The 26,734-nt window shown below is 46.0% G+C and overlaps 1 pseudogene; it reads right to left on the bottom strand.

Annotated features, from left to right (window-relative positions):
* Positions 1-26,734, bottom strand: part of LOC135542923 (E3 ubiquitin-protein ligase HECW2-like) — a 48,318-nt pseudogene that overhangs the window by 5,796 nt on the left and 15,788 nt on the right.

The raw sequence follows: 26,734 nt of genomic DNA, 5'->3' as shown, positions 1-26,734 counted from the left end.
GCTCCTACAAACAGAGAGAGAGAGAGAGAGAGAGACAGAGACAGAGACAAAGACAGAGAGAGAGAGAGAGAACCACCCAGAGACAGAGACAGAGAGAGAGAGAGAGAGAGAGAGAGAGAGAGAGAGAGAGAGAGAGAGAGAGAACCACCCAGAGACAGAGACAGAGAGACAGAGAGAGAGACAGAGAGAGACAGAGAGAGAGACAGAGAGAGAGAGACAGAGAGAGACAGAGAGACAGAGAGACAGAGAGAGAGACAGAGAGAGACAGAGAGAGAGACAGAGAGAGACAGAGAGACAGAGAGAGAGAGACAGACAGAGAGACAGAGAGACAGAGAGACAGAGAGAGAGAGAGACAGAGAGAGACAGAGAGAGAGAGACAGAGAGAGAGACAGAGAGACAGAGAGACAGAGAGACAGAGAGAGAGACAGAGAGAGAGAGACAGAGAGAGAGACAGAGACAGAGAGAGAGACAGAGACAGAGAGAGAGAAAGAGAGAGAGAGAGAGAGAAAGAGAGAGAGAGAGACAGAGAGAGAGACAGAGAGAGAGAGAGAGAGACAGAGAGAGAGAGAGAGAGACAGAGATAGAGAGAGACAGAGAGAGACAGAGAGAGAGACAGAGACAGAGTTGGAGATGGAGGAGGAGACAAGAAAAGAGCTCCCTCAATACCTGTGTGAGTGTGTGTGTGTGAGTGTGTGAGTTTGTGTGTGTGTGTGTGTGTGTGTGTGTCTGTGTGAGAAAAGGAGAGAGAAATAGAGAAAGACAGAATGGTAACAGAGAGAGGTGTAGAGAAGCCTTCTCACCAGGTGAGTTCTGTGGGGAGGACACGGGGGAGCTTCGTGGGGACTGGCAGTAGCTGGGGTGCAGTAAGGCGTGAGGCGGAACATATGACATCACTTCCTCCTCAAACAGGCTGTCAGAGAGAACCAAGAGAGAGGAGACAATGTCACTGAGAGCTACAGAGACCCAAAGTAACAAAACGGGGTTTGAACTAAAGTCTAGGTATTGGCTCGGGGAGCTAACACAAGTCGTCAGGTCTCAAGCACAAAGCTTCTCATACACTGATAGTCGTGAGAGGCAGGTACAGATGTAGGATCTTCATTTGATCACCCTGTTGCAGGAGAACTTTCCTGCAGTGCAGAAAATGTAAAACATGTCGTGTATTTGAGGCTTCTGAAGTTTGTAATTTCCACTTAGAAATGTCACATTCCCCTGGACACATTTCCATTCATTATTATCCATTATCACCTGTTGCTGCAGGATTATTTTCCTTCTGTAGCAAACTGGCTGAAATGAAGGTCCTACATCTGAATAAGGCAGGTATGAGGCAGGTACAGGTATGAGGCAGGTATGATGCAGGTACAGGTATGAGGCAGGTACAGGTATGAGTCAGGTACAGGTATGAGGCAGGTACAGGTATGAGACAGGTACAGGTATGAGGCAGGTACAGGTATGAGGCAGGGACAGGTATGAGGCAGGGACAGGTATGAGGCAGGTATGAGGCAGGGACAGGTATGAGGCAGGTACAGGTATGAGGCAGGTACAGGTATGAGGCAGGGACAGGTATGAGGCAGGTACAGGTATGAGGCAGGTACAGGTATGAGGCAGGTACAGGTATGAGGCAGGTACAGGTATGAGGCAGGTACAGGTATGAGGCAGGTACAGGTATGAGGCAGGTACAGGTATGAGGCAGGTACAGGTATGAGACAGGTACAGGTATGAGGCAGGTACAGGTATGAGGCAGGGACAGGTATGAGGCAGGGACAGGTATGAGGCAGGTATGAGGCAGGGACAGGTATGATGCAGGTACAGGTATGAGGCAGGTACAGGTATGAGGCAGGGACAGGTATGAGGCAGGTACAGGTATGAGGCAGGTACGTATGAGGCAGGTACAGGTATGAGGCAGGTACAGGTATGAGGCAGGTACAGGTATGAGACAGGGACAGGTATGAGGCAGGTACACGTATGAGGCAGGTACAAGTATGAGGCAGGTATGAGGCAGGTACAGGTATGAGGCAGGTATGAGGCAGGTACAGGTATGAGGCAGGTATGAGGCAGGTACAGGTATGAGGCAGGTACAGGTATGAGGCAGGTATGAGGCAGGTACAGGTATGAGGCAGGTATGAGGCAGGTACAGGTATGAGACAGGTACAGGTATGACAGTAGCTCACCTGAGGAGGATGACCAGGTCTGCATCACCAGACAGCCTGGCCAGACCAGAGGCCCCTTCATTACGGATCAACTGCACCTTCTCCCTGTGGTGGAGAACAACAGAATGATCCTTAACTACTCCTTGGAGGTATAGTGAGTGAGTTGACAACAGTAGTGAATTTAGTAGTGAGGGTTTGAGGGACTGTTCTGAGTGAAGTGAGGAGGGAGGGGTGGGAAGGAGGGAGGGGGAGGAGGGAGGGGGAGGAAGGAGGGAGGGAGGGAGGGGGGAGGAAGGAGGGATGGGGAGGGGGGAGGGAGGGAGGGAGGGAGGGAGGGAGGGAGGGAGGGAGGGAGGGAGGGGAGGGAGGGAGGGAGGGAGGGAGGGAGGGAGGGAGGGAGGGAGGGAGGGAGGGAGGGAGGGAGGAGGGAGGGAGGGAGGGAGGGAGGGAGGGAGGGAGGGAGGGAGGGAGGGAGGGAGGGAGGGAGGGAGGGAGGGAGGGAGGGAGGGAGGGAGGGAGGGAGGGAGGGAGGGGGGGGGTAGGAGGGAGGAAGGAAGGAAGAAATGGTGGAGGAAGAGGCTGCTGACCTGAGCCAGTGGTTCCTGATAAACTCTGTCTGTCTCTCCTGCAGGATCTCAAAGATATTGGGTTGTCGTAGAAACGCCACAATCTTGTCGTTGTAAGCTGAAGAGAAGGAGTCGAGGACAGAATGAGCTATGTGTGTGTGTGTGTGTGTGTGTGTGTGTGTGTGTGTGTGTGTGTGTGTGTGTGTGTGTGTGTGTGTGTGTGTGTCCACTCACCCACTGGCACTACGTCTTGGTACTGGGTGCGGCTGACCGGGGTGAAGGTGCTGGATGGGCGGGGCATTACAGGGGGTCCTCCTCCAGAATGACGAGGGTGGTCACCCACCTGGAGCACAGAGAGGTGGTTGAGTTGACTGACGAGTGTGTGTGTGTGGCTCACCATGTCTTGTGTGTGTGTGTCTAACCATGATGTGTGTGTGTGTGTGTGTGTGTGTGTGTATGTGTGTCTCACAATGATTTGTGTGTGTTTGTGTGTGTGTGTCTCACTATGATGTGTGTGTGTCACCATGATGTGTGTGTGTGTCTCACCATGATGTGTGTGTGTCTCACCATGATGTGTGTGTGTGTGTGTGTCACCATGATGTGTGTGTGTGTGTCTCACCATGATGTGTGTGTGTGTGTGTGTGTGTGTCTCACCATGATGTGTGTGTGTCTGTGTCTCACCATGATGTGTGTGTGTCTCACCATGATGTGTGTGTGTGTGTCACCATGATGTGTGTGTGTGTGTGTCTCACCATGATGTGTGTGTGTGTCTCACCATGATGTGTGTGTGTGTCTCACCATGATGTGTGTGTGTGTGTGTCTCACCATGATGTGTGTGTGTCTCACCATGATGTGTGTGTGTCTCACCATGATGTGTGTGTGTCTCACCATGATGTGTGTGTGTGTGTGTCTCACCATGATGTGTGTGTGTGTGTGTGTCTCACCATGATGTGTGTGTGTGTCTCACCATGATGTGTGTGTGTGTGTGTGTGTGTCTCACCATGATGTGTGTGTGTGTGTGTCTCACCATGATGTGTGTGTGTGTCTCACCATGTGTTGTGGGCTGACCTCGCCAGCGCTGTGGCTGCGTTGTCTGGTCAAGTGCTGGCGGTGGGCCAGGAGGCTGCTGGGACGTGTGCTGCTCTGAAGAGGGAGCGAGGGTCGATGAACGTAGTGGCCCGGCAGTTGTGGTCCACAAAGAAAGGCTGTAGAGACAGACAGAATGAGAAGTGGAGAGGTTAGGGTCATTGGTAAACAGAGAGAGAGACACAGAGAGAGACACAGAGAGAGAGAGAGAGAGAGAGAGAGAGAGAGAGAGAGAGAGAGAGATGTGTATATGTGTGTATATGTGTGTATATGTGTGTATATGTGTGTATATGTGTGTATATGTGTGTATATGTGTGTATGTGTATGTGTATGTGTATGTGTCTGTCTGTCTGTCTGTCTGTCTGTCTGTCTGTCTGTCTGTCTGTACCTTGCCAGTGTGGTCGTGCTTCAGCTCCCAGCCACGGGGCAGCTCCAGCTGTTTGTTGGAGAACATGTTGAGGAAAACCACCAGGTCTCTGTTGTGCTGGTAGCGCTCATAGTGATGCGTGTCCCGACGCACCTTACTGATCATGTGTTTCAGGCAGGTGTTACCTGTAAACATGCGGTAGGCACTCTGGGGAGAGAATAAGAGAAGAGGAGAGTGGGAGAGGAGAGGGAGACGAAGGTGCGAGAGCAGAGGAGAGAAGGGGAGAGGATTGTAGAGGGGAGGAGGGTGGGAGAAGAGAGAAGAGGGAGAAGAAGGTGGGAGAGGAGAGGAGAGAAGGGGAGAGGATTGTAGAGAAGAGGAGAGTGGGAGAGGAGAGGGAGAAGAAGGTGGGAGAGGAGAGGAGAGAAGGGGAGAGGATTGTAGAGAAGAGGAGAGTGGGAGAGGAGAGGGAGAAGAAGGTGGGAGAGGAGAGGAGAGAAGGGGAGAGGATTGTAGAGAAGAGGAGAGTGGGAGAGGAGAGGGAGAGGAAGGTGCGAGAGGAGAGGAGAGAAGGGGAGAGGATTGTAGAGAAGAGGAGAGTGGGAGAGTAGAGGGAGAAGAAGGTGGGAGAGGAGAGGAGAGAAGGGGAGAGGATTGTAGAGAAGAGGAGAGTGGGAGAGGAGAGGGAGAGGAAGGTGCGAGAGCAGAGGAGAGAAGGGGGAGAGGATTGTAGAGAAGAGGAGGGTGGGAGAAGAGAGAAGAGGGAGAAGAAGGTGCGAGAGGAGAGGAGAGGAGAGAAGGGGAGAGGATTGTAGAGAAGAGGAGGGTGGGAGAAGAGAGAAGAGGGAGAAGAAGGTGGGAGAGGAGAGGATTGTAGAGAAGTGGAGAGTGGGAGAGTAGAGGGAGAGGAAGTTGGGAGAGGAGAGGAGAGGAGAGGAGAGAAGGGGAGAGGATTGTAGAGAAGAGGAGGGTGGGAGAAGAGAGAAGAGGGAGAAGAAGGTGGGAGAGGAGAGGAGAGAAGAGAAGGGGAGAGGATTGTAGAGGGGAGGAGGGTGGGAGAAGAGAGAAGAGGGAGAAGAAGGTGGGAGAGGAGAGGAGAGAAGAGAAGGGGAGAGGATTGTAGAGAAGAGGAGAGTGGGAGAGGAGAGGGAGAGGAAGGTGCGAGAGCAGAGGAGAGAAGGGGAGAGGATTGTAGAGAAGAGGAGAGTGGGAGAGGAGAGGGAGAGGAAGGTTCGAGAGCAGAGGAGAGAAGGGGAGAGGATTGTAGAGAAGAGGAGAGTGGGAGAGGAGAGGGAGAAGAAGGTGGGAGAGGAGAGAAGAGAAGGGGAGAGGATTGTAGAGGGGAGGAGGGTGGGAGAAGAGAAAAGAGGGGAGGAGAGGGGAGAGGAGGGGGGAGGAGGGTGGGAGTGGCAAGAAGAGGGGAGGAGAGGGGAAGAGGGTAGGAGAGGAGGGTGGGAGAGGAGTGGAGAGGGGAGGAGTGGAGTGGAGAGGGGAGGAGTGGAGAGGACGTGGAGGAGAAGGGAGGGAGGACGGTGGGAGAGTTGAGAAGAGTAGAGGAGAGGAAGAGGAAGAGGAGAGAAGGGTAGTATTGTAAAGTGATGAATGACTGATGTGACAATGTGAGGTAAATATAGTTACAGTACTGTAATAGTAGAAATATAGGTCATAGAAATGAACTGATCGAGCAGTAAGGGGGTTCTAGGTGTGTGTGTGTGTGTGTGTGTGTGTGTGTGTGTGTGTGTGTGTGTGTGTGTGTGTGAAACATACAGGGTTGGAATGCAGCAAGGTGAAGAAGTCAGGGCTGGTCAGGAACTTAGCGCTGGGAGACTGGAGGAGCAGACTGAGACGAGACCGAGAGCTATCTGGAGTCACCACACCATCACGACGAGACTCTGACAACACACACACACACACACACACAGAGAGACACACACACACACACACACACACACACACACACACACACACACACACACACACACACACACACACACACACACACACACACACACACAGAGAGACACACACACACGCACACACAGACAGACACACAGACACACACACACACACACACACACACACACACACACAGACACACACACACACATGGACACACACACATGTTGCACACACACACACACACACACACACAGACACACACAGACACACACAGACACACACACACACACAGACACACAGACACACACACACACAGAGACACACACAGACACACACAACAAGTTAACAACCAAACAATTTCATTTGAAAAGCTTTAACAAGAGCCGGGTTCAGTTTTAGTAGAAACCATCCTAAACAAGCAGAATACTGGCTAGTGAAAGGCCTATTGTCAAGCTTTAGTTGACTACAGCGACCAGAATGCACTGCAAGCCTGGCTACCTGGGATAGTGTGGTGGTCAGTGTCGTCGGTGGGCACCTCTGGCGGAGCTGTCAGCTCCTCTGCTGTTCTCTCATTGGTCATCGTCCTGCGTATACTCTGATACCTGAAGACAAAAGCAATGGCACTAAACTGTAACACAAACTCTATAGAAGAGAGTGGTGAGTGGTGTGTGTGTGTGAGTGTCTGTGTGTGTGTGTGTCTGTGTCTGTGTCTGTGTCTGTGTCTGTGTGTGTGTGTGTGTGTCTGTGTGTGCCTGTGTCTGTGTGTGTGTGTGTGTGTGTGTGTGTGTGTGTGTGTTCTGCATGTGTGTGTGTGTGTGTGTGTGTGTGTTCTGCATGTGTGTGTGTGTGTGTGTGTTCTGCATGTGTGTGTGTGTGTGAGTGAGTGTGTGTGTGTCAAGATACATGATAAGTGTGTGTGCTGGTTGTAACCTGCGGTTGAGCTGCTCCATCTGCTGTATGCTGTTGGACCTCTGGAGGAGCTGTGGTGCTGGAGGCGCGGTGGGTCTCTGCCAGGTGGTGGTGCGGTTCACATGGTCCACATAGAACACACGACTGTGACTGTCTATACGGGCCTCCCAGTCTGAAACACACACACACACACACACGCACACACACACACATAGAACACACGACTGTGACTGTCTATACGGGCCTCCCAGTCTGAAAAACACACACACACACACACACACACACACACACACACACACACACACACACACACACACACACGCACACACACGCACACACACAGAACACACACACACACATAGAACACACGACTGTGACTGTCTAACAGGCCTCCCAGTCAGCAAGGCAAATATATCATATGCACTGAGTGGACAAAACATTAGGAACACCTGCTCTTTCCTTGACATAGACTGACCAGGTGAATCCAGGTTGAAGTTATGATCCCTTATTGATGTCACTTGTTAAATCCACTTCAATCAGTGTCGATGAAGAGGAGGAGACGGGTTAAAGAAGGATGTTTAAGCCTTGAGACAATTGGAACATGGATTTGTGTGTGTCATTCAGAGGGTGAATGGGAAGACAAAATATTTAAGTGACTATAAACAGGGTCTGGTAGTAGGTGCCAGGCACATTGGTTTGAATGTGTTAAGAACGCTGCTGGGTTTTTCACGCTCAACAGTTTCCCACGTGTATCAAAAAAAAAGGACACAACTTGATACAACTGTGGGAAGCATTGGAGTCAACATGGGCCAGCATCTCTGTGGAATTCTTTCCACACCTTGTAGAGTCCAGACCCCTGAGGCTGTTCTGAGGGGAAACTCAAATATCATGAAGGTGTTCCTAATGTTTTGTACACTCAGTGTATATGACACACATTGAAAAAGTCAACCACTAATTCTAATATTATTACTAATTGTATAAATTCTACCATCTCAGATTATGAGTCGGTCAACTGACATGATCAGGATTTCAATCTTTCTCTTCCTCCCTGAGAAACACACACTACTCACTGGGAGGAAGTGGCTCATCTACTCTCTGGTAGCGACCCATGTCGTGACGGACAGAGGGCAGGGAGCGGACGGACTGGTGGCCGTTGACTTGACCTGTGGCCCCTGAAGAAGATGAGGAGAGAGGAAGACATTAAAACACACTGTGGCCCATGGACAAGATGAGGAGAGAGGAACACATTTAAACACACTGTGGCCCCTGGACAAGATGAGGAGAGAGGAACACATTTAAACACACTGTGGCCCCTGGACAAGATGAGGAGAGAGGAACACATTTAAACACACTGTGGCTCCTGGACAAGATGAGGAGAGAGGAACACATTTAAACACACTGTGGCCCCTGGACAAGATGAGAAGAGAGGAACACATTTAAACACACTGTGGCCCCTCTAAATGTGTTCCTCTCTCCTCATCTTGTAGAGGGGCCACAGTGTGTTTAAATGTGAGGGGCCACAGTGTGTTTAAATGTGTTCCTCTCTCCTCATCTTGTAAACACACTGTGGCCCCTGAACAGAATAGAGATTAAACACACGAGTGCACACACACACTCAAACACACATTAAAACCTCACTGTGCAAACCAGAGGGAAAGACCGACATAATCTGACAACAATCAATGTTAATAAACATCAAGTGAATAATACTGGGGTTTTTCACATTTTTTAATCCTTTTGTTCTTTTGTTCATTTTCCAAAGATCTTTTAGAGGATTTAAGGAGCTTTTCATGTTTCTTTCCTCGTCCTGAACCGGGTCAATCTCTTAGTGGTACTGTACTGTATGACCATGGAGCAGAAACATCACTCTGGACAAAATATCACAGAAGATATTGTATATGCACATCAACCTCTACAAGTGTCCACCTCAACATTCCAAATATGCCTCTGAAGACCTAACACAAACCGGTGGCAGGTCAACTATGTTAGCTAGCGCCGTCATTGACTTTAAAACAGCTGTTTTTGAGCTCGGGTCATGGGAGCCAAAGACAGACCTAACCGGGTCGGGTCAACTCACTGTCACAGCTTGCTGTGAAATAGACACAAATTACTTCTTTAAAATTTGTGACAGGCACACGGAAAAGTCACACACTTTTCACAACGCATTTTGTGTGTCTGACACACAATGTGTGTACATTATGTTATACCCCCCCCCACCCATCCTCCCCAACCAACCTCCCTGCTATCGTTTCTGGCTTAAGTAATTGACTGTTTTTATCTGGGATTGAAATGCACTGTATATAAAATCGTGTACTGCACACACATTTGTGTACTTTTACTTTGTGCCTGTCATGAATTTCCAATAAGCATTTTGTGTGATACTGGGTTGCTGTGTCCTGTCTCTCACCTCCTGCCTCGCTGCCCTCCTCAGAGACACTCTGTGAAGAGTCGATTGGCCCGCTCGCCTCAGAAGACCGCGCCCCCTCCTCTTGAGACACGCCTCCAGACGCCTGCATGGACCTCCTCTGCCAGATCTCCCCACCCTCTTCTTCCTCATTGGCTGCTGCGCTGGCGGTCCTTGCTCCTGTGACATCAGAGCCAGAGGCCCCGCCCCCCTGGTCGGCAACGCTACTGGTCGTCGGGGGGGCTGCAATGGCACTTGCTCCTTCACTGGGTGACTCCGCCCCTTCCTCCTCAGCCTTGGGCGCCATTTCCTCTTCCTTCCGTCCCTTCTGAAAATAGAGCAAAGTATTCTTTATTGTTAAACTTTGGCATTTATCCTTCATCACTACGATATGAACACATTTAGATGAACCTAAAGTTGAAATGTACAGTAAAATACATGTGGTAGAGCGTTCTGTTAGGAGGTGGGCCTGCCCAGACCCTGGTCTGACAGCACCACTCACCTGAGTAGTGGATGTCTTCAGAACAGTAGGCAGTGAGATCCTGAGGGGCTCCTGGGCTGCTGTGGCCCCTGAGATCGTTGGCTGCTGGCTGGCCTCAGGCCTGGCTGCCACAGCGTCCTCTGACACCCCCTGCACTGCAGTATTCGTCTCAGGTATTGGAGATAGAGGAGGCCCAGCTCCAGCCCCAGGACCAACCACAGATACAGGTCTGGCCTCAGCTCCAACCCCGGGTCTGGCTATAGTTAGAGATCCAACCACAGCCATGGATCCAGCTCCAGTCCTCGCTTCAACTGCAACTCCAACCCCAGCCATGGATCCATCCTGAGATCCAGGCCCATCTCCAGCTCCATCCCCAGATCCAGCCCCATCCCCATCTCCAGCCCCATCTCCAGCTCCATCCCCAGATCCAGCCCCATCTCCAGCCCCATCTCCAGCTCCATCCCCATCTCCAGCTCCATCCTCAGATCCAGCCCCATCTCCAGGCCCATCTCCAGCTCCATCCCCAGATCCAGCCCCAAACCCATCTCCATCCCCAGCTCCATCCCCTGTCCCAGCTTTTGTCCCCTGTGCTCCCTCAATTTCTCCCCTGTTTGCCTCTGTCCCCTCTTTCTCTTGTTTCCCCAGGCCCTGTTCTGAAGAGGCAGCTCCCTTCCCAACCCCAGCCTGAACACCATTGGCCAGTGGCAGCAAGGGCTTCCTGTCATGTGGTGGATGGTCCCTGGACGGCCCCGCCTCCTCGTCTTCATCAGAGTCTATATGCAGCATGGCACTGAGTCGTGTGTTCGTCGGGAAACTGGACCTCAGCTTGGGTGACGTTGCGCCCAGGGGCCGCTCTCCCGGGCCCTTAGGAGCTTCGATGGCATCCAAGTAGTCGTTGAGGGACACCTGTCGATGGGAGTGGCCGCCTGGGATTGCCAATCCTAGATAGATTAGATATACTTGTATTGTCTGTTGTCCACAGAAATGTACTTTGCGTACAGAAAGCATGTTACATTAAAAAACACCAACCATTACGTTACATGAAACATACTAACAGTATGACAGTTACATGAAACATACTAACAGTTACATGAAACATACTAACAGTTACATGAAACATACTAACAGTATGACAGTAACATGAAACATACTAACAGTTACATGAAACATACTAACAGTATGACAGTTACATGAAACATACTAACAGTATGATGGTTACATGAAACATACTAACAGTATGATGGTTACATGAAACATACTAACAGTATGACAGTTACATGAAACATACTAACAGTATGACAGTTACATGAAACATACTAACAGTATGACAGTTACATGAAACATACTAACAGTATGATGGTTACATGAAACATACTAACAGTATGACAGTTACATGAAACATACTAACAGTATGATGGTTACATGAAACATACTAACAGTATGACAGTTACATGAAACATACTAACAGTTACATGCAACATACTAACAGTATGACAGTAACATGAAACATACTAACAGTATGACAGTTACATGAAACATACTAACAGTATGACAGTAACATGAAACATACTAACAGTATGACAGTTACATGAAACATACTAACAGTTACATGCAACATACTAACAGTATGACAGTTACATGAAACATACTAACAGTTACATGAAACATACTAACAGTATGACAGTAACATGAAACGTAATAACAGTATGATGGTTACATGAAACATACTAACAGTTACATGCAACATACTAACAGTATGACAGTTACATGAAACATACTAACAGTATGATGGTTACATGAAACATACTAACAGTATGATGGTTACATGAAACATACTAACAGTATGATGGTTACATGAAACATACTAACAGTTACATGAAACATACTAACAGTTACATGAAACATACTAACAGTATGATGGTTACATGAAACATACTAACAGTATGACAGTTACATGAAACATACTAACAGTTACATGAAACATACTAACAGTTACATGAAACATACTAACAGTATGACAGTTACATGAAACATACTAACAGTATGACAGTTACATGAAACATACTAATGGTATGACAGTTACATGAAACATACTAACAGTATGACAGTTACATGAAACATACTAATGGTATGACAGTTACATGAAACATACTAATGGTATGACAGTTACATGAAACATACTAATGGTATGACAGTTACATGAAACATACTAACAGTTACATGAAACATACTAATGGTATGACAGTTACATGAAACATACTAACAGTATGACAGTTACATGAAACATACTAACAGTATGACAGTAACATGAAACATACTAACAGTATGACAGTTACATGAAACATACTAACAGTATGACAGTTACATGAAACATACTAATGGTATGACAGTTACATGAAACATACTAACAGTATGACAGTTACATGAAACATACTAACAGTATGACAGTTACATGAAACATACTAACAGTATGACAGTTACATGAAACATACTAACAGTATGACAGTTACATGAAACATACTAACAGTTACATGAAACATACTAACAGTTACATGAAACATACTAACAGTTACATGAAACATACTAACAGTATGACAGTTACATGAAACATACTAACAGTATGACAGTTACATGAAACATACTAACAGTATGACAGTTACATGAAACATACTAACAGTATGACAGTTACATGAAACATACTAACAGTATGACAGTTACATGAAACATACTAACAGTTACATGAAACATACTAACAGTTACATGAAACATACTAACAGTATGACAGTTACATGAAACATACTAACAGTATGACAGTTACATGAAACATACTAATGGTATGACAGTTACATGAAACATACTAACAGTTACATGAAACATACTAACAGTATGACAGTTACATGAAACATACTAACAGTATGACAGTTACATGAAACATACTAATGGTATGACAGTTACATGAAACATACTAACAGTTACATGAAACATACTAACAGTATGACAGTTACATGAAACATACTAATGGTATGACAGTTACATGAAACATACTAACAGTTACATGAAACATACTAACAGTATGACAGTTACATGAAACATACTAACAGTATGACAGTTACATGAAACATACTAATGGTATGACAGTTACATGAAACATACTAATGGTATGACAGTTACATGAAACATACTAACAGTATGACAGTTACATGAAACATACTAACAGTTACATGAAACATACTAACAGTATGACAGTTACATGAAACATACTAACAGTATGACAGTTACATGAAACATACTAACAGTATGACAGTTACATGAAACATACTAACAGTTACATGAAACATACTAACAGTTACATGAAACATACTAACAGTATGATGGTTACATGAAACATACTAACAGTTACATGAAACATACTAACAGTATGACAGTTACATGAAACATACTAACAGTATGACAGTTACATGAAACATACTAACAGTTACATGAAACATACTAACAGTTACATGAAACATACTAACAGTTACATGAAACATACTAACAGTATGACAGTTACATGAAACATACTAACAGTATGACAGTTACATGAAACATACTAATGGTATGACAGTTACATGAAACATACTAACAGTTACATGAAACATACTAACAGTATGACAGTTACATGAAACATACTAACAGTATGACAGTTACATGAAACATACTAACAGTTACATGAAACATACTAACAGTATGACAGTTACATGAAACATACTAACAGTATGACAGTTACATGAAACATACTAATGGTATGATGTTACATGAAACATACTAACAGTATGACAGTTACATGAAACATACTAACAGTATGACAGTTACATGAAACATACTAACAGTATGACAGTTACATGAAACATACTAACAGTATGACAGTACATGAAACATACTAATGGTATGACAGTTACATGAAACATACTAACAGTTACATGAAACATACTAACAGTATGACAGTTACATGAAACATACTAACAGTATGACAGTTACATGAAACATACTAACAGTTACATGAAACATACTAACAGTTACATGAAACATACTAACAGTATGACAGTTACATGAAACATACTAACAGTATGACAGTTACATGAAACATACTAATGGTATGACAGTTACATGAAACATACTAATGGTATGACAGTTACATGAAACATACTAACAGTATGACAGTTACATGAAACATACTAACAGTATGACAGTTACATGAAACATACTAACAGTATGACAGTTACATGAAACATACTAACAGTTACATGAAACATACTAACAGTATGACAGTTACATGAAACATACTAATGGTATGACAGTTACATGAAACATACTAACAGTATGACAGTTACATGAAACATACTAATGGTATGACAGTTACATGAAACATACTAACAGTATGACAGTTACATGAAACATACTAACAGTTACATGAAACATACTAACAGTTACATGAAACATACTAACAGTATGACAGTTACATGAAACATACTAACAGTATGACAGTTACATGAAACATACTAACAGTTACATGAAACATACTAACAGTTACATGAAACATACTAACAGTATGACAGTTACATGAAACATACTAACAGTTACATGAAACATACTAACAGTTACATGAAACATACTAACAGTATGACAGTTACATGAAACATACTAACAGTATGACAGTTACATGAAACATACTAACAGTATGACAGTTACATGAAACATACTAATGGTATGACAGTTACATGAAACATACTAACAGTATGACAGTTACATGAAACATACTAACAGTTACATGAAACATACTAACAGTTACATGAAACATACTAACAGTATGACAGTTACATGAAACATACTAATGGTATGACAGTTACATGAAACATACTAACAGTATGACAGTTACATGAAACATATACAGTAACAGTTACATGAAACATACTAACAGTTACATGAAACATACTAACAGTATGACAGTTACATGAAACATACTAACAGTTACATGAAACATACTAACAGTATGACAGTTACATGAAACATACTAACAGTTACATGAAACATACTAACAGTATGACAGTTACATGAAACATACTAACAGTTACATGAAACATACTAACAGTATGACAGTTACATGAAACATACTAACAGTTACATGAAACATACTAACAGTATGACAGTTACATGAAACATACTAACAGTATGACAGTAACATGAAACATACTAACAGTTACATGAAACATACTAACAGTATGACAGTAACATGAAACATACTAACAGTTACATGAAACATACTAACAGTTACATGAAACATACTAACAGTATGACAGTTACATGAAACATACTAACAGTTACATGAAACATACTAACAGTATGACAGTTACATGAAACATACTAACAGTATGACAGTTACATGAAACATACTAACAGTATGACAGTTACATGAAACATACTAACAGTATGACAGTTACATGAAACATACTAACAGTATGACAGTTACATGAAACATACTAACAGTATGACAGTTACATCAGACATACAGACAATCATAAAGACAACACAGCTTTAGGACTTTTACCCAGGACGCCTAGCTCGCCTACCGCCCCCCGGGCGTCACTCCAGACATCGTCTCCATCCCTGTGGACCTCTCCGTTGAGCAGGGAGGAGTAGGAACCTGTGGGAGAGGGGCCCCGGGCCCTGGAGGAAGGGTGGGGGTCTTCATCGTCAGAGGGGCTCCCAGGGTCCCCGTTCACTGACAAACCCAAGATGGAACCCATGGCATCAGGAGAGCCCTCTGTCAGGGAGGGAGGCAGGGGGAAGGGAAGGGAGGGAGGGGAAGGGTAGGGAAGGGAGGTGAGAGAAGGAAAGAAAGGGGAGGGGAGGGGAGGGGAGGGAAGGGAAGGGGAAGGAAGGGAAGGGAAGGGAAGGGGAGGAAGGAAGGGAAGGGAAGGGAGAGGAAGGGAAGGAAGGGGGGAAGGGAAGGGAAGGGAAGGGAGAGAAGGAAGGGAAGGGAAGGGAAGGGAAGGGAAGGGAAGGGAAGGGAGAGGAAGGAAGGGAAGGGAAGGGAAGGGAAGGGAAGGGAAGGGAGAGGAAGGAAGGGAAGGGAAGGGAAGGAAGGGAAGGGAAGGGAAGGGAAGGGAAGGGAAGGGAAGGGAGGTGAAGGGGAGGGAAGGGAAGGGAAGGGAAGGGAAGGGAAGGGAAGGGGAAAACAGGGTTACCTTTAAAACTCACACACAGCATTTAGTTGATGGGTGTGTGACATTCAAAAGTCATGAATATAATATGTAATTTAGCAGACGCTTTAATCCAAATATATATAATCAGTCTGACGTAAGCGGATCAACACAAAGCCTCTCCCTCTCTCAGATGTTATTACTTTAGTATGTCCTTCTGTCATGCCCTCTCTCATGTCCCATGTCCTTCTGCCATGCCCTCTCCCATGTCCTTCTGTCATGCCCTCTCCCATGTCCTTCTGTCATGCCCTCTCCCATGTCCCATGTCCATGTCCTTCACTGCCATGCCCTCTCCCATGCCCTCTCCCATGTCCTTCATGTCATGCCCTCTCCCATGTCCTTCTGTCATGCCCTCTCCCATGTCCTTCTGCCATGCCCTCTCCCATGTCCTTCTGTCATGCCCTCTCCCATGTCCTTCTGTCATGAAACATGTCCCATGTCCTTCTGTCATGCCCTCTCCCATGTCCTTCTGCCATGCCCTCTCCCATGTCCTTACTGCCATGCCCTCTCCCATGTCCTTCTGTCATGCCCTCTCCCATGTCCTTCTGTCATGCCCTCTCCCATGTCCTTCTGTCATGCCCTCTCCCATGTCCTTCTGTCATGCCCTCTCCCATGTCCTTACTGCCATGCCCTCTCCCATGTCCTTCTGCCATGCCCTCTCCCATGTCCTTCTGTCATGCCCTCTCCCATGTCCCATGTCCTTCTGTCATGCCCTCTCCCATGTCCTTCTGCCATGCCCTCTCCCATGTCCTTCTGCCATGCCCTCTCCCATGTCCTTCTGTCATGCCCTCTCCCATGTCCTTCTGTCATGCCCTCTCCCATGTCCTTCTGTCATGCCCTCTCCCATGTCCTTCTGTCATGCCCTCTCCCATGTCCTTCTGCCATGTCCTTCTGTCATGCCCTCTCCCATGTCCTTCTGTCATGCCCTCTCCCATGTCCTTACTGCCATGCACTCTCCCATGTCCTTACTGCCATGCACTCTCCCATGTCCTTCTGCCATGCCCTCTCCCATGTCCTTCTGTCATGCCCTCTCCCATGTCCTTCTGCCATGTCCTTCTGCCATGCCCTCTCCCATGTCCTGCTGCCATGCCCTCTCCCATGTCCTTCTGTCAGGCCCTCTCCCATGTCCTTCTGTCATGCCCTCTCCCATGTCCTTCTGTCATGCCCTCTCCCATGTCCTTCTGTCATGCCCTCTCCCATGTCCTTCTGTCATGCCCTCTCCCATGTCCTTCTGTCATGCCCTCTCCCATGTCCCATGTCCTTCTGCCATGCCCTCACCCATGTCCCATGTCCTTCTGCCATGTCCAGAGGTCATGTCCTTACCATCATGTCCAGAGGTCATGTCCTTACCGTCATGTCCAGAGGTCATGTTCTTACTGTCATGTCCAGAGGTCATGTTCTTACTGTCATGTCCAGAGGTCATGTCCAGAGGTCATGTCCAGAGGTCATGTCCAGAGGTCATGTCCTTACCGTCATGTCCAGAGGTCATGTCCATGTCCTTACCATCATGTCCAGAGGTCATGTCCTTACCGTCATGTCCAGAGGTCATGTCCTTACTGTCATGTCCAGAGGTCATGTCCAGAGGTCATGTCCAGAGGTCATGTCCAGAGGTCATGTCCAGAGGTCATGTCCTTACCGTCATGTCCAGAGGTCATGTCCATGTCATGTAGGTCATGTCCAGTCATGTCCAGAGGTCATGTCCTTACCATCATGTCCAGAGGTCATGTCCATTCCTTGTCATGTCCAGAGGTCATGTCCTTACCGTCATGTCCAGAGGTCATGTCCTTACCGTCATGTCCAGAGGTCATGTCCTTACTGTCATGTCCAGAGGTCATGTCCTTACTGTCATGTCCAGAGGTCTTGTCCTTACTGTCATGTCCAGAGGTAATGTCCTTACCATCATGTCCAGAGGTCATGTCCACTCTGAACTGCAGCTGGCCGCTCACATGGTCCGTGGGCAGACGACGACACAGGGTATAGCTTAGCGGCTGGTCCCTGTGGATATAAAAACATTACAAACCATTCAGACTCAGCTGTAGGTCAACATGACCAATACATGGTTATTTAAACGTTACAATGATTACTATTGATTAAATAGTGTCTAGTTACTGAGGACAGTGCTGAAGCCGGTAAGAAATGTATCTCTGAGTGTGTGTGTGTGGTGTGGTTTCCAGTTGACTCACTCTGCATTAGGTCTCTCTAGCAGCCTCTGCACTGGGATGGTCAGTTGACCCAGGAAGCGCTTGATGATTGGTCGGCTTTTAGAAAACTTATCCTTCACCTCGATCTCCAAGACATCCGTCATCAGAGCCACAAACGTGTACTTCTGACAGAGAGAGAGAGAGAATTGGAAAGCATTATTTTACAGTGTGTGTGTGTGTGTGTGCGTGTGAAAATGTGTGTTTGCGCTCGTTTGTGCCTGGATGTGTGTGTGTGTGTATGTGTGTGCCTGCACTCTAGCGTTTGTGCCTGGATATATGTGTGTGTGTGTGTGTGTGTGTGTGTGTGTGTGTGTGTGTTTGTGCCTGTGTGTGTGTGTGTGTGTGTTTGCGTCTGTGTTTGTGCCTGGATGTGTGTGTGTGTGTGTGTGTGTTTGCGCTCATAGCGTTTGTGCCTGGATGTGTGTGTGTGTGTGTGTGTGCGTTTGTGCCTGGATGTTTGTGCCTGGATGTGTGTGTATATGTGTCCGGGCCAGACAGGGTTGTGTGGTGTTAGATATGATGTGTGTGATGTGCGCTCCTGTCCGTGGTGTGAAAGCCACTCCTCTGTGCCAGGGTGGATGGACAGTCTTGTGGTGTGGTGTGTGTGTTTGCGCTCTAGCGTTTGTGCCCAATGTGTGTGTGTGTGTATATCACCTCTCCGGGCCAGACAGGGTACCACGGTGGTGTTAATATGATGGAAATATACGGAAATATATCAAGCTCATGAGTATCTACACAGATACACATATTTGAAGGTGGGTTATAATACAACACACACAATAATGAAATAATACATTTATTTTCCCAGGGTGGATGGACATCTTCATAAGGTAGGGGTCGGTAGGTTAAAGAACATCCCTTCTTCAGGACCCAACGCACGGATATCGGTAGAGTGACACATACGTATCCTGGAAATATACTGGAAATATACTGGAAATATACTGGAAATATACTGGTCCAGGAGTACTGAAATATATCACGCTCATGAGTATCTACATAGATACACATATTGAGCTGTGGAGTTATAAACAACACACACAAGTGACAGAATAATGAAATAATACATTTATTTTAAACACATTAGACATCTCTGGTTCAGGAGTGACTGTATCAGGGGAGAAACTCTACTGGCCCATAATGTATACCAGGGGGTAGACAACTCTGGTCCAGGAGTGACTGTATACCAGGGGTCAGAGACAACTCGGACCCAGGAGTGACTGAATACCAGGGGTAAACAACTCTGGCCCAGGAGTGACTGTATACCAGGGGGTCTGGTAGGAGTGCCTGAATACCAGGGGTCAGTAAACAACTCTGGCCCAGGAGTGTCTGTATACCAGGGGTCAGTAAACAACTCTGGCCCAGGAGTGTCTGTATACCAGGGGTCAGTAAACAACTCTGGTCCAGGAGTGACTGTATACCAGGGGTCAGTAAACAACTCTGGTCCAGGAGTGACTGTATGCCAGGGGTCGGTAGACAACTCTGGTCCAGGAGTGACTGTATACCAGGGGTCAGTAGACAACTCTGGCCCAGGAGTGTCTGTATACCAGGGGTCAGTAAACAACTCTGGCCCAGGAGTGACTGTATACCAGGGGTCAGTAAACAACTCTGGTCCAGGAGTGACTGACAGGAGGTCACGTGCAGTAACACATCTCAACCACAGGGAGGCAGTGCAGATCACACCAGACCAGTGTAGATTGAGACAATCTACCAATCAACAATAACTGACCTGATAAAGTGAAGCTGACGAGTTTCCGACAGTTCTCTGTCACTGATTGGCCCTCAGCTTGACCCTCGACTCTAACCTGGCAAGGAAACAACCAATGGGAGATGAGCTGTGACGGGAACTCAACCATTGAGAGATGTTAGTATAGGACAGTATAATACCACAGACATGAGACTTATGGTTGAGGGCCAACAAGACTGGAAAATATACCATCAACACAGAGCAGCACAGCACAGTGTAACACTGAGATATATCAATATCCAGTTCAACACAGAGCAGTACAGCACAGTGTAACACTGAGATATATCAATATCCAGTTCAACACAGAGCAGCACAGCACAGTGTAACACTGAGATATATCAATATCCAGTTCAACACAGAGCAGTACAGCACAGTGTAACACTGAGATATATCAATATCCAGTTCAACACAGAGCAGCACAGTGTAACACTGAGATATATCAATATCCAGTTCAACACAGAGCAGTACAGCACAGTGTACACACTGAGATAGTGTATCAATATCCAGTTCAACACAGAGCAGTACAGCACAGTGTAACACTGAGATATATCAATATCCAGTTCAACACAGACCAGTACAGCACAGTGTAACACTGAGATATATCAATATCCAGTTCAACACAGAGCAGTACAGCACAGTGTAACACTGAGATATATCAATATCCAGTTCAACACAGAGCAGCACAGTGTAACACTGAGATATATCAATATCCAGTTCAACACAGAGCAGTACAGCACAGTGTAACACTGAGATATATCAATATCCAGTTCAACACAGAGCAGCACAGTGTAACACTGAGATATATCAATATCCAGTTCAACACAGAGCAGTACAGCACAGTGTAACACTGAGATATATCAATATCCAGTTCAACACAGAGCAGTACAGCACAGTGTAACACTGAGATATTTTGGAGAGTGATACTGTATATAGGAAGGTCAGAGAGAGAGAGAGAGAGAGAGAGAGAGAGAGATCAAGTGGACTGGACGTCTGGTAATCTGTCAGATCCTGTCATAAAACCAACATGGCTGCCTGCCAGACGCTCCCTCCGATTGGAAGATTAACGCTCTGAATTTCATATCAAATTAATTTGTGCCAGCTGGTATTAGTGAACTCGGGAAGTGATAGGGATGGAGGGAGGAAAGGAGAAGGGAGAGGGAGGTTTGGAGGGAGGGAGGGGAGGTTTGGGGGAGGGAGAGGGGAGGTTTGGAGGGAGGGAGGGGGAGGTTTGGAGGGAGGGAGAGGGGGAGGTTTGGAGGGATGGAGAGAGGGGGAGGGATGGTGGGATGGAGGGAGAGAGGGGGAGGGATGGTGGGATGGAGGGAGAGAGGGGAGGGATGGTGGGATGGAGGGAGAGGGGGGTAGAGGAGAAAGAGAGGAGGGAGGGGGAGAGAGGAGTGGAGAGAGAGATAGAGGGGGGTGGAGAGAGAGAGAGAAAACACCATTGTAAATACAACCTATATTTATGTTGATTTATTTTCCCGGTGGAGGGAGAGAGAGGGGTTAGAGAGAGCGAGAGAGAGGGGGAGGGATAGATGAGTGGAGAGAGGGAGGGGGGAGGGAGGGGAGAGAAAAAGAGATGGAGGAGGAGATAGATATAATATGGTCCAACTGCCATATTCAGATTGATATCTAATATAGTCCAACTGACATATTCAGATTGATATCTAATATAGTCCAACTGCCATATTCAGATTGATATCTAATATAGTCCAACTGACATATTCAGATTGATATCTAATATAGTCCAACTGCCATATTCAGATTGATATCTAATATAGTCCAACTGCCATATTCAGATTGATATCTAATATAGTCCAACTGCCATATTCAGATTGGGTCCAACTGCCATATTCAGATTGATATAATATAGTCCAACTGCCATATTCAGATTGATATCTAATATAGTCCAACTGACATATTCAGATTGATATCTAATATAGTCCAACTGCCATATTCAGATTGATATCTAATATAGTCCAACTGCCATATTCAGATTGATATCTAATATAGTCCAACTGCCATATTCAGATTGATATCTAATATAGTCCAACTGACACGTTCCTAATATAGTCCAACTGCCATATTCAGATTGATATCTAATATAGTCCAACTGCCATATTCAGATTGATATCTAATATAGTCCAACTGACACGTTCAGCTGATATCTACACACACACACACACACACACACACACACACACACACACACACACACACACACACACACACACACACACACACACACACACACACACACCTCTCTCTCTAAACAACCAGATAAGCTTGCCTAAGATGCAGCTACACCATCTGGCATACAGTTACTTGATACATAAGCACTCCTTCATTAACATATACAGACAGACACACAGAACTCACAGGAAGTCCTGGGTTGTTGACGGTGATGCAGGGGGTTGTTGCTCTCAGGCCACCACTCACTCCATGATAGTACTTAAAGCAGATCTTAGTCTCAGCTGAGGAAGGAACACACACACACACAGAAGAGTTCTATTGTTCTACTCATCCTGAACACACACACAGAAGAGTTCTATTGTTCTAATCATCCTGAACACACACACAGAAGAGTTCTATTGTTCTAATCATCCTGAACACACACACAGAAGAGTTCTATTGTTCTAATCATCCTGAACACACACACAGAAGAGTTCTATTGTTCTAATCATCCTGAACACACACACAGAAGAGTTCTATTGTTCTAATCATCCTGAACACACACACAGAAGAGTTCTATTGTTCTAATCATCCTGAACTCACACACAGAAGAGTTCTATTGTTCTAATCATCCTGAACACACACAAAGAGTTCTATTGTTCTACTCATCCTGAACACACACAGAAGAGTTCTATTGTTCTAATCATCCTGAACACACACAGAAGAGTTCTATTGTTCTAATCATCCTGAACACACACACAGAAGAGTTCTATTGTTCTAATCATCCTGAACACACACACAGAAGAGTTCTCCATTGTTCTAATCATCCTGAACACACACACAGAAGAGTTCTATTGTTCTAATCATCCTGAACACACACACAGAAGACTTCTATTGTTCTAATCATCCTGAACACACACACAGAGAGTTCTATTGTTCTAATCATCCTGAACACACACACAGAAGAGTTCTATTGTTCTAATCATCCTGAACTCACACACAGAAGAGTTCTATTGTTCTAATCATCCTGAACACACACAAAGAGTTCTATTGTTCTACTCATCCTGAACACACACAGAAGAGTTCTATTGTTCTAATCATCCTGAACTCACACACAGAAGAGTTCTATTGTTCTAATCATCCTGAACACACACACAGAAGAGTTCATTGTTCTAATCATCCTGAACACACACACAGTAGAATTCCATTGTTCTAATCATCCTGAACACACACACAGAAGAGTTCCATTGTTCTAATCATCCTGAACACACACACACACACACAGAAGAGTTCTATTGTTCTAATCATCCTGAACACACACACACAGAAGAGTTCTATTGTTCTAATCATCCTGAACACACACACAGAAGAGTTCTATTGTTCTAATCATCCTGAACACACACACAAAAGAGTTCTATTGTTCTAATCATCCTGAACACACACAGAAGAGTTCTATTGTTCTCATCATCCTGAACACACACACAGAAGAGTTCCATTGTTCTAATCATCCTGAACACACACACAGAAGAGTTCTATTGTTCTAATCATCCTGAACACACACACAGAAGAGTTATATTGTTCTAATCATCCTGAACACACACACAGTAGAATTCCATTGTTCTAATCATCCTGAACACACACACAAAAGAGTTCTATTGTTCTAATCATCCTGAACACACACACAGAAGAGTTCTATTGTTCTAATCATCCTGAACACACAAACAGTCCTTCATAAACATTAACACACACTATACTCACGCTCCATGAAGTAAGGTCCAGGCTCCAGCCTCCAGACGATCTGTCCTCTCTGGGTGCCGTTCACCCCGCGGTTCTTAGAGTCCCACACGTTGGCAGGACACGTCTCGTCTGAGGAGGGGACACACAGTCACATCACTGATTTAGGCTGTAACAGTGCTGACAAAGGCCATAACACAACTGACGGCCCCATACATTGGCAGGACACGTCTCATCAGACGAAACACAACTGACACGTGGTATTTATAAATGTTTTATTTGACCTTTATTTAACCTGGCAAGTCATTTACAATGCCGGACTACCCCGGCCAAACCCAGAGGACACTGGGCCCTATGGGACTCCCAATCACAGCCGGATGTGATACAGACTGGATACGAACCCGGGACTGTAGTGACGCCTCTTGAACTGAGATGCAGTGCCACTCAGGAGCCCAACAGTACTAATGACAAGCTGAAACAGGCCCTAACAGTACTGATGTAGACGGTCAGAGAACTGACACACACCATGACACAACTGACTGATGCTGTAACCTAGTGTAGTAGTAGCTGATGCTGTAACCTAGTATAACAGTAGCTGATGCTGTAACCTAGTGTAACAGTATCTGATGCTGTAACCTAGTGTAGCAGTAGCTGATGCTGTAACCGAGTGTAACAGTAGCTGACGCTGTAACCTAATGTAACAGTAGCTGATGCTGTAACCTAGTGTAACAGTAGCTGATGCTGTAAACCGGAAATGGAGTGTGCGGACCTGGCAGTCTACATTTTCCTCCTCTGCTGATGCTAAAGCCACTTTCTAACTCTAGCATCTGTAACCCTAACAGCCACCTTCTCCTCCCTCCTGAATCCTCCTCCCCCTCCCCCCCTCCTCCCTCTCTGCTGATGACTGTAACCTAGTGTAAGTAGTAGCTGATGCTGTACACTGCCCTAGTGTCTGACCTCTTTCTCCCCCTCTCTCCAGATGAAAGCTGCCCAACAATGCTGACCCTATCCCCTCCTCTCTTCTCCAGACCTAGTGTAACTCAGTAGCTGATGTAACTGAGATCCCTCCGATGTAACAACTAGACCTGATGCCTTCTTTCTTCTCTCCAAAACCTAGTGTCCACAGTAGCTCAGAATGATGTAACCTCAGGTCAAGTAGTCATTCAACTGATGCTGTAAGGCGCTCCGCACTGCTAAAGTGTCATCCTTCTAGTAGCTGATGAACACTGTAACCTCAGTCCTCCTCTCCACCCTCTCCGTTCAAGCAGTAGCATGCTGTAACCTGACAGGTGCTCCTACCAGGTGGCGTGGCAGAATCTGCTGATCACCACTGTAACCTCCTATTCTCGTATAACAGTCACATGGTCTCTCCTATGATGCACACAATTAATCTTCTCCTTTCCCCCTTCTGATGACCAGGTAGAGATAGTAGCATTCAACACAGATGCAGTGTGACACTGGATCACCACCTCAAGCTATAACGGCACAGCTGCTCTTCCTAGCTGATGCTGTTAACAACTCCATTGTGTCCTCCTCCCAGAGCGCTAAGTAGCGTGATCCTGGACAACACCCTGTCGTTCTCAACTAACATCAAGGCGGTGGCCCGTTCCTGTAGGTTCATGCTCTACAACACAGCAGAGTAGTGTCACACAGGAAGCGGCGCAGGTCCTAATCCAGGCTGTCATCTGTCTGTAACCTGTTGGCTGGGCTCCCAGTAGTGCCATTAAACCCATATGCTCATCCAGTAACCTCTGGTGTTAACAGTAGCTGATGCTGTCTCCACTGGTGTAACAAGACCATGGTGCTTGACGGAGCTGTGAGGGGAGGGGCACCGCAACCTCAGTGATCAGGCCCTACACCCAAACAATACTGCGTTCATGACCTCTGGCCTGCTCGCCTCCCTACCACTGAGGAAGTACAGTTCCCGCTCAGCCCAGTCAAAACTGTTCGCTGCTCTGGCCCCCAATGGTGGAACAAACTCCCTCACGACGCCAGGACAGCGGAGTCAATCACCACCTTCCGGAGACACCTGAAACCCCACCTCTTTAAGGAATACCTAGGATAGATAAAGTAACCTCACCCCCTAAATGATTTAGATGCACTATTGGAAAAGTGGCTGACTGGATGTCATAAGGTGAATTCACCAATTTGTAAGTGCTCTGGATAAGAGCGCTGCCAAATGACTTAAATGTAAATGTAAATGCTGTAACCTAGTGTAACAGTAGCTGATGCTGTAACCTAGTGTAGCAGTAGCTGACGCTGTAACCTAGTGTAACAGTAGCTGATGCTGTAACCTAGTGTAGCAGTAGCTGATGCTGTAACCGAGTGTAACAGTAGCTGATGCTGTAACCTAGTGTAAAAGTAGCTGATGCTGTAACCTAGTGTAACAGTAGCTGATGCTGTAACCTAGTATAACAGTAGCTGATACTGTAAACTAGTTTAACAGTAGCTGACGCTGTAACCTAGTGTAACAGTAGCTGATGCTGTAACCTAGTGTAACAGTAGCTGATGCTGTAACCTAGTGTAACAGTAGCTGATGTTGTAACCTAGTGTAGCAGTAGCTGATGCTGTAACCTAGTGTAACAGTAGCTGATGCTGTAACCTAATGTAACCATAGCTGATGCTGTAACCTAGTGTAGCAGTAGCTGATGCTGTAACCGAGTGTAACCATAGCTGATGCTGTAAACTAGTGTAACAGTAGCTGATGCTGTAACCTAGTGTAACAGTAGCTGATGCTGTAACCTAGTGTAACAGTAGCTGATGCTGTAACCTAGTGTAACAGTAG

This window comes from Oncorhynchus masou, chromosome 7 (assembly GCF_036934945.1).
Source record: "Oncorhynchus masou masou isolate Uvic2021 chromosome 7, UVic_Omas_1.1, whole genome shotgun sequence".
Classification (NCBI taxonomy): Eukaryota; Metazoa; Chordata; class Actinopteri; order Salmoniformes; family Salmonidae; genus Oncorhynchus; species Oncorhynchus masou.
The sequence above is the reverse complement of the archived record's forward strand: the minus strand, read 5'-3'. Positions and strand labels throughout refer to the sequence as shown.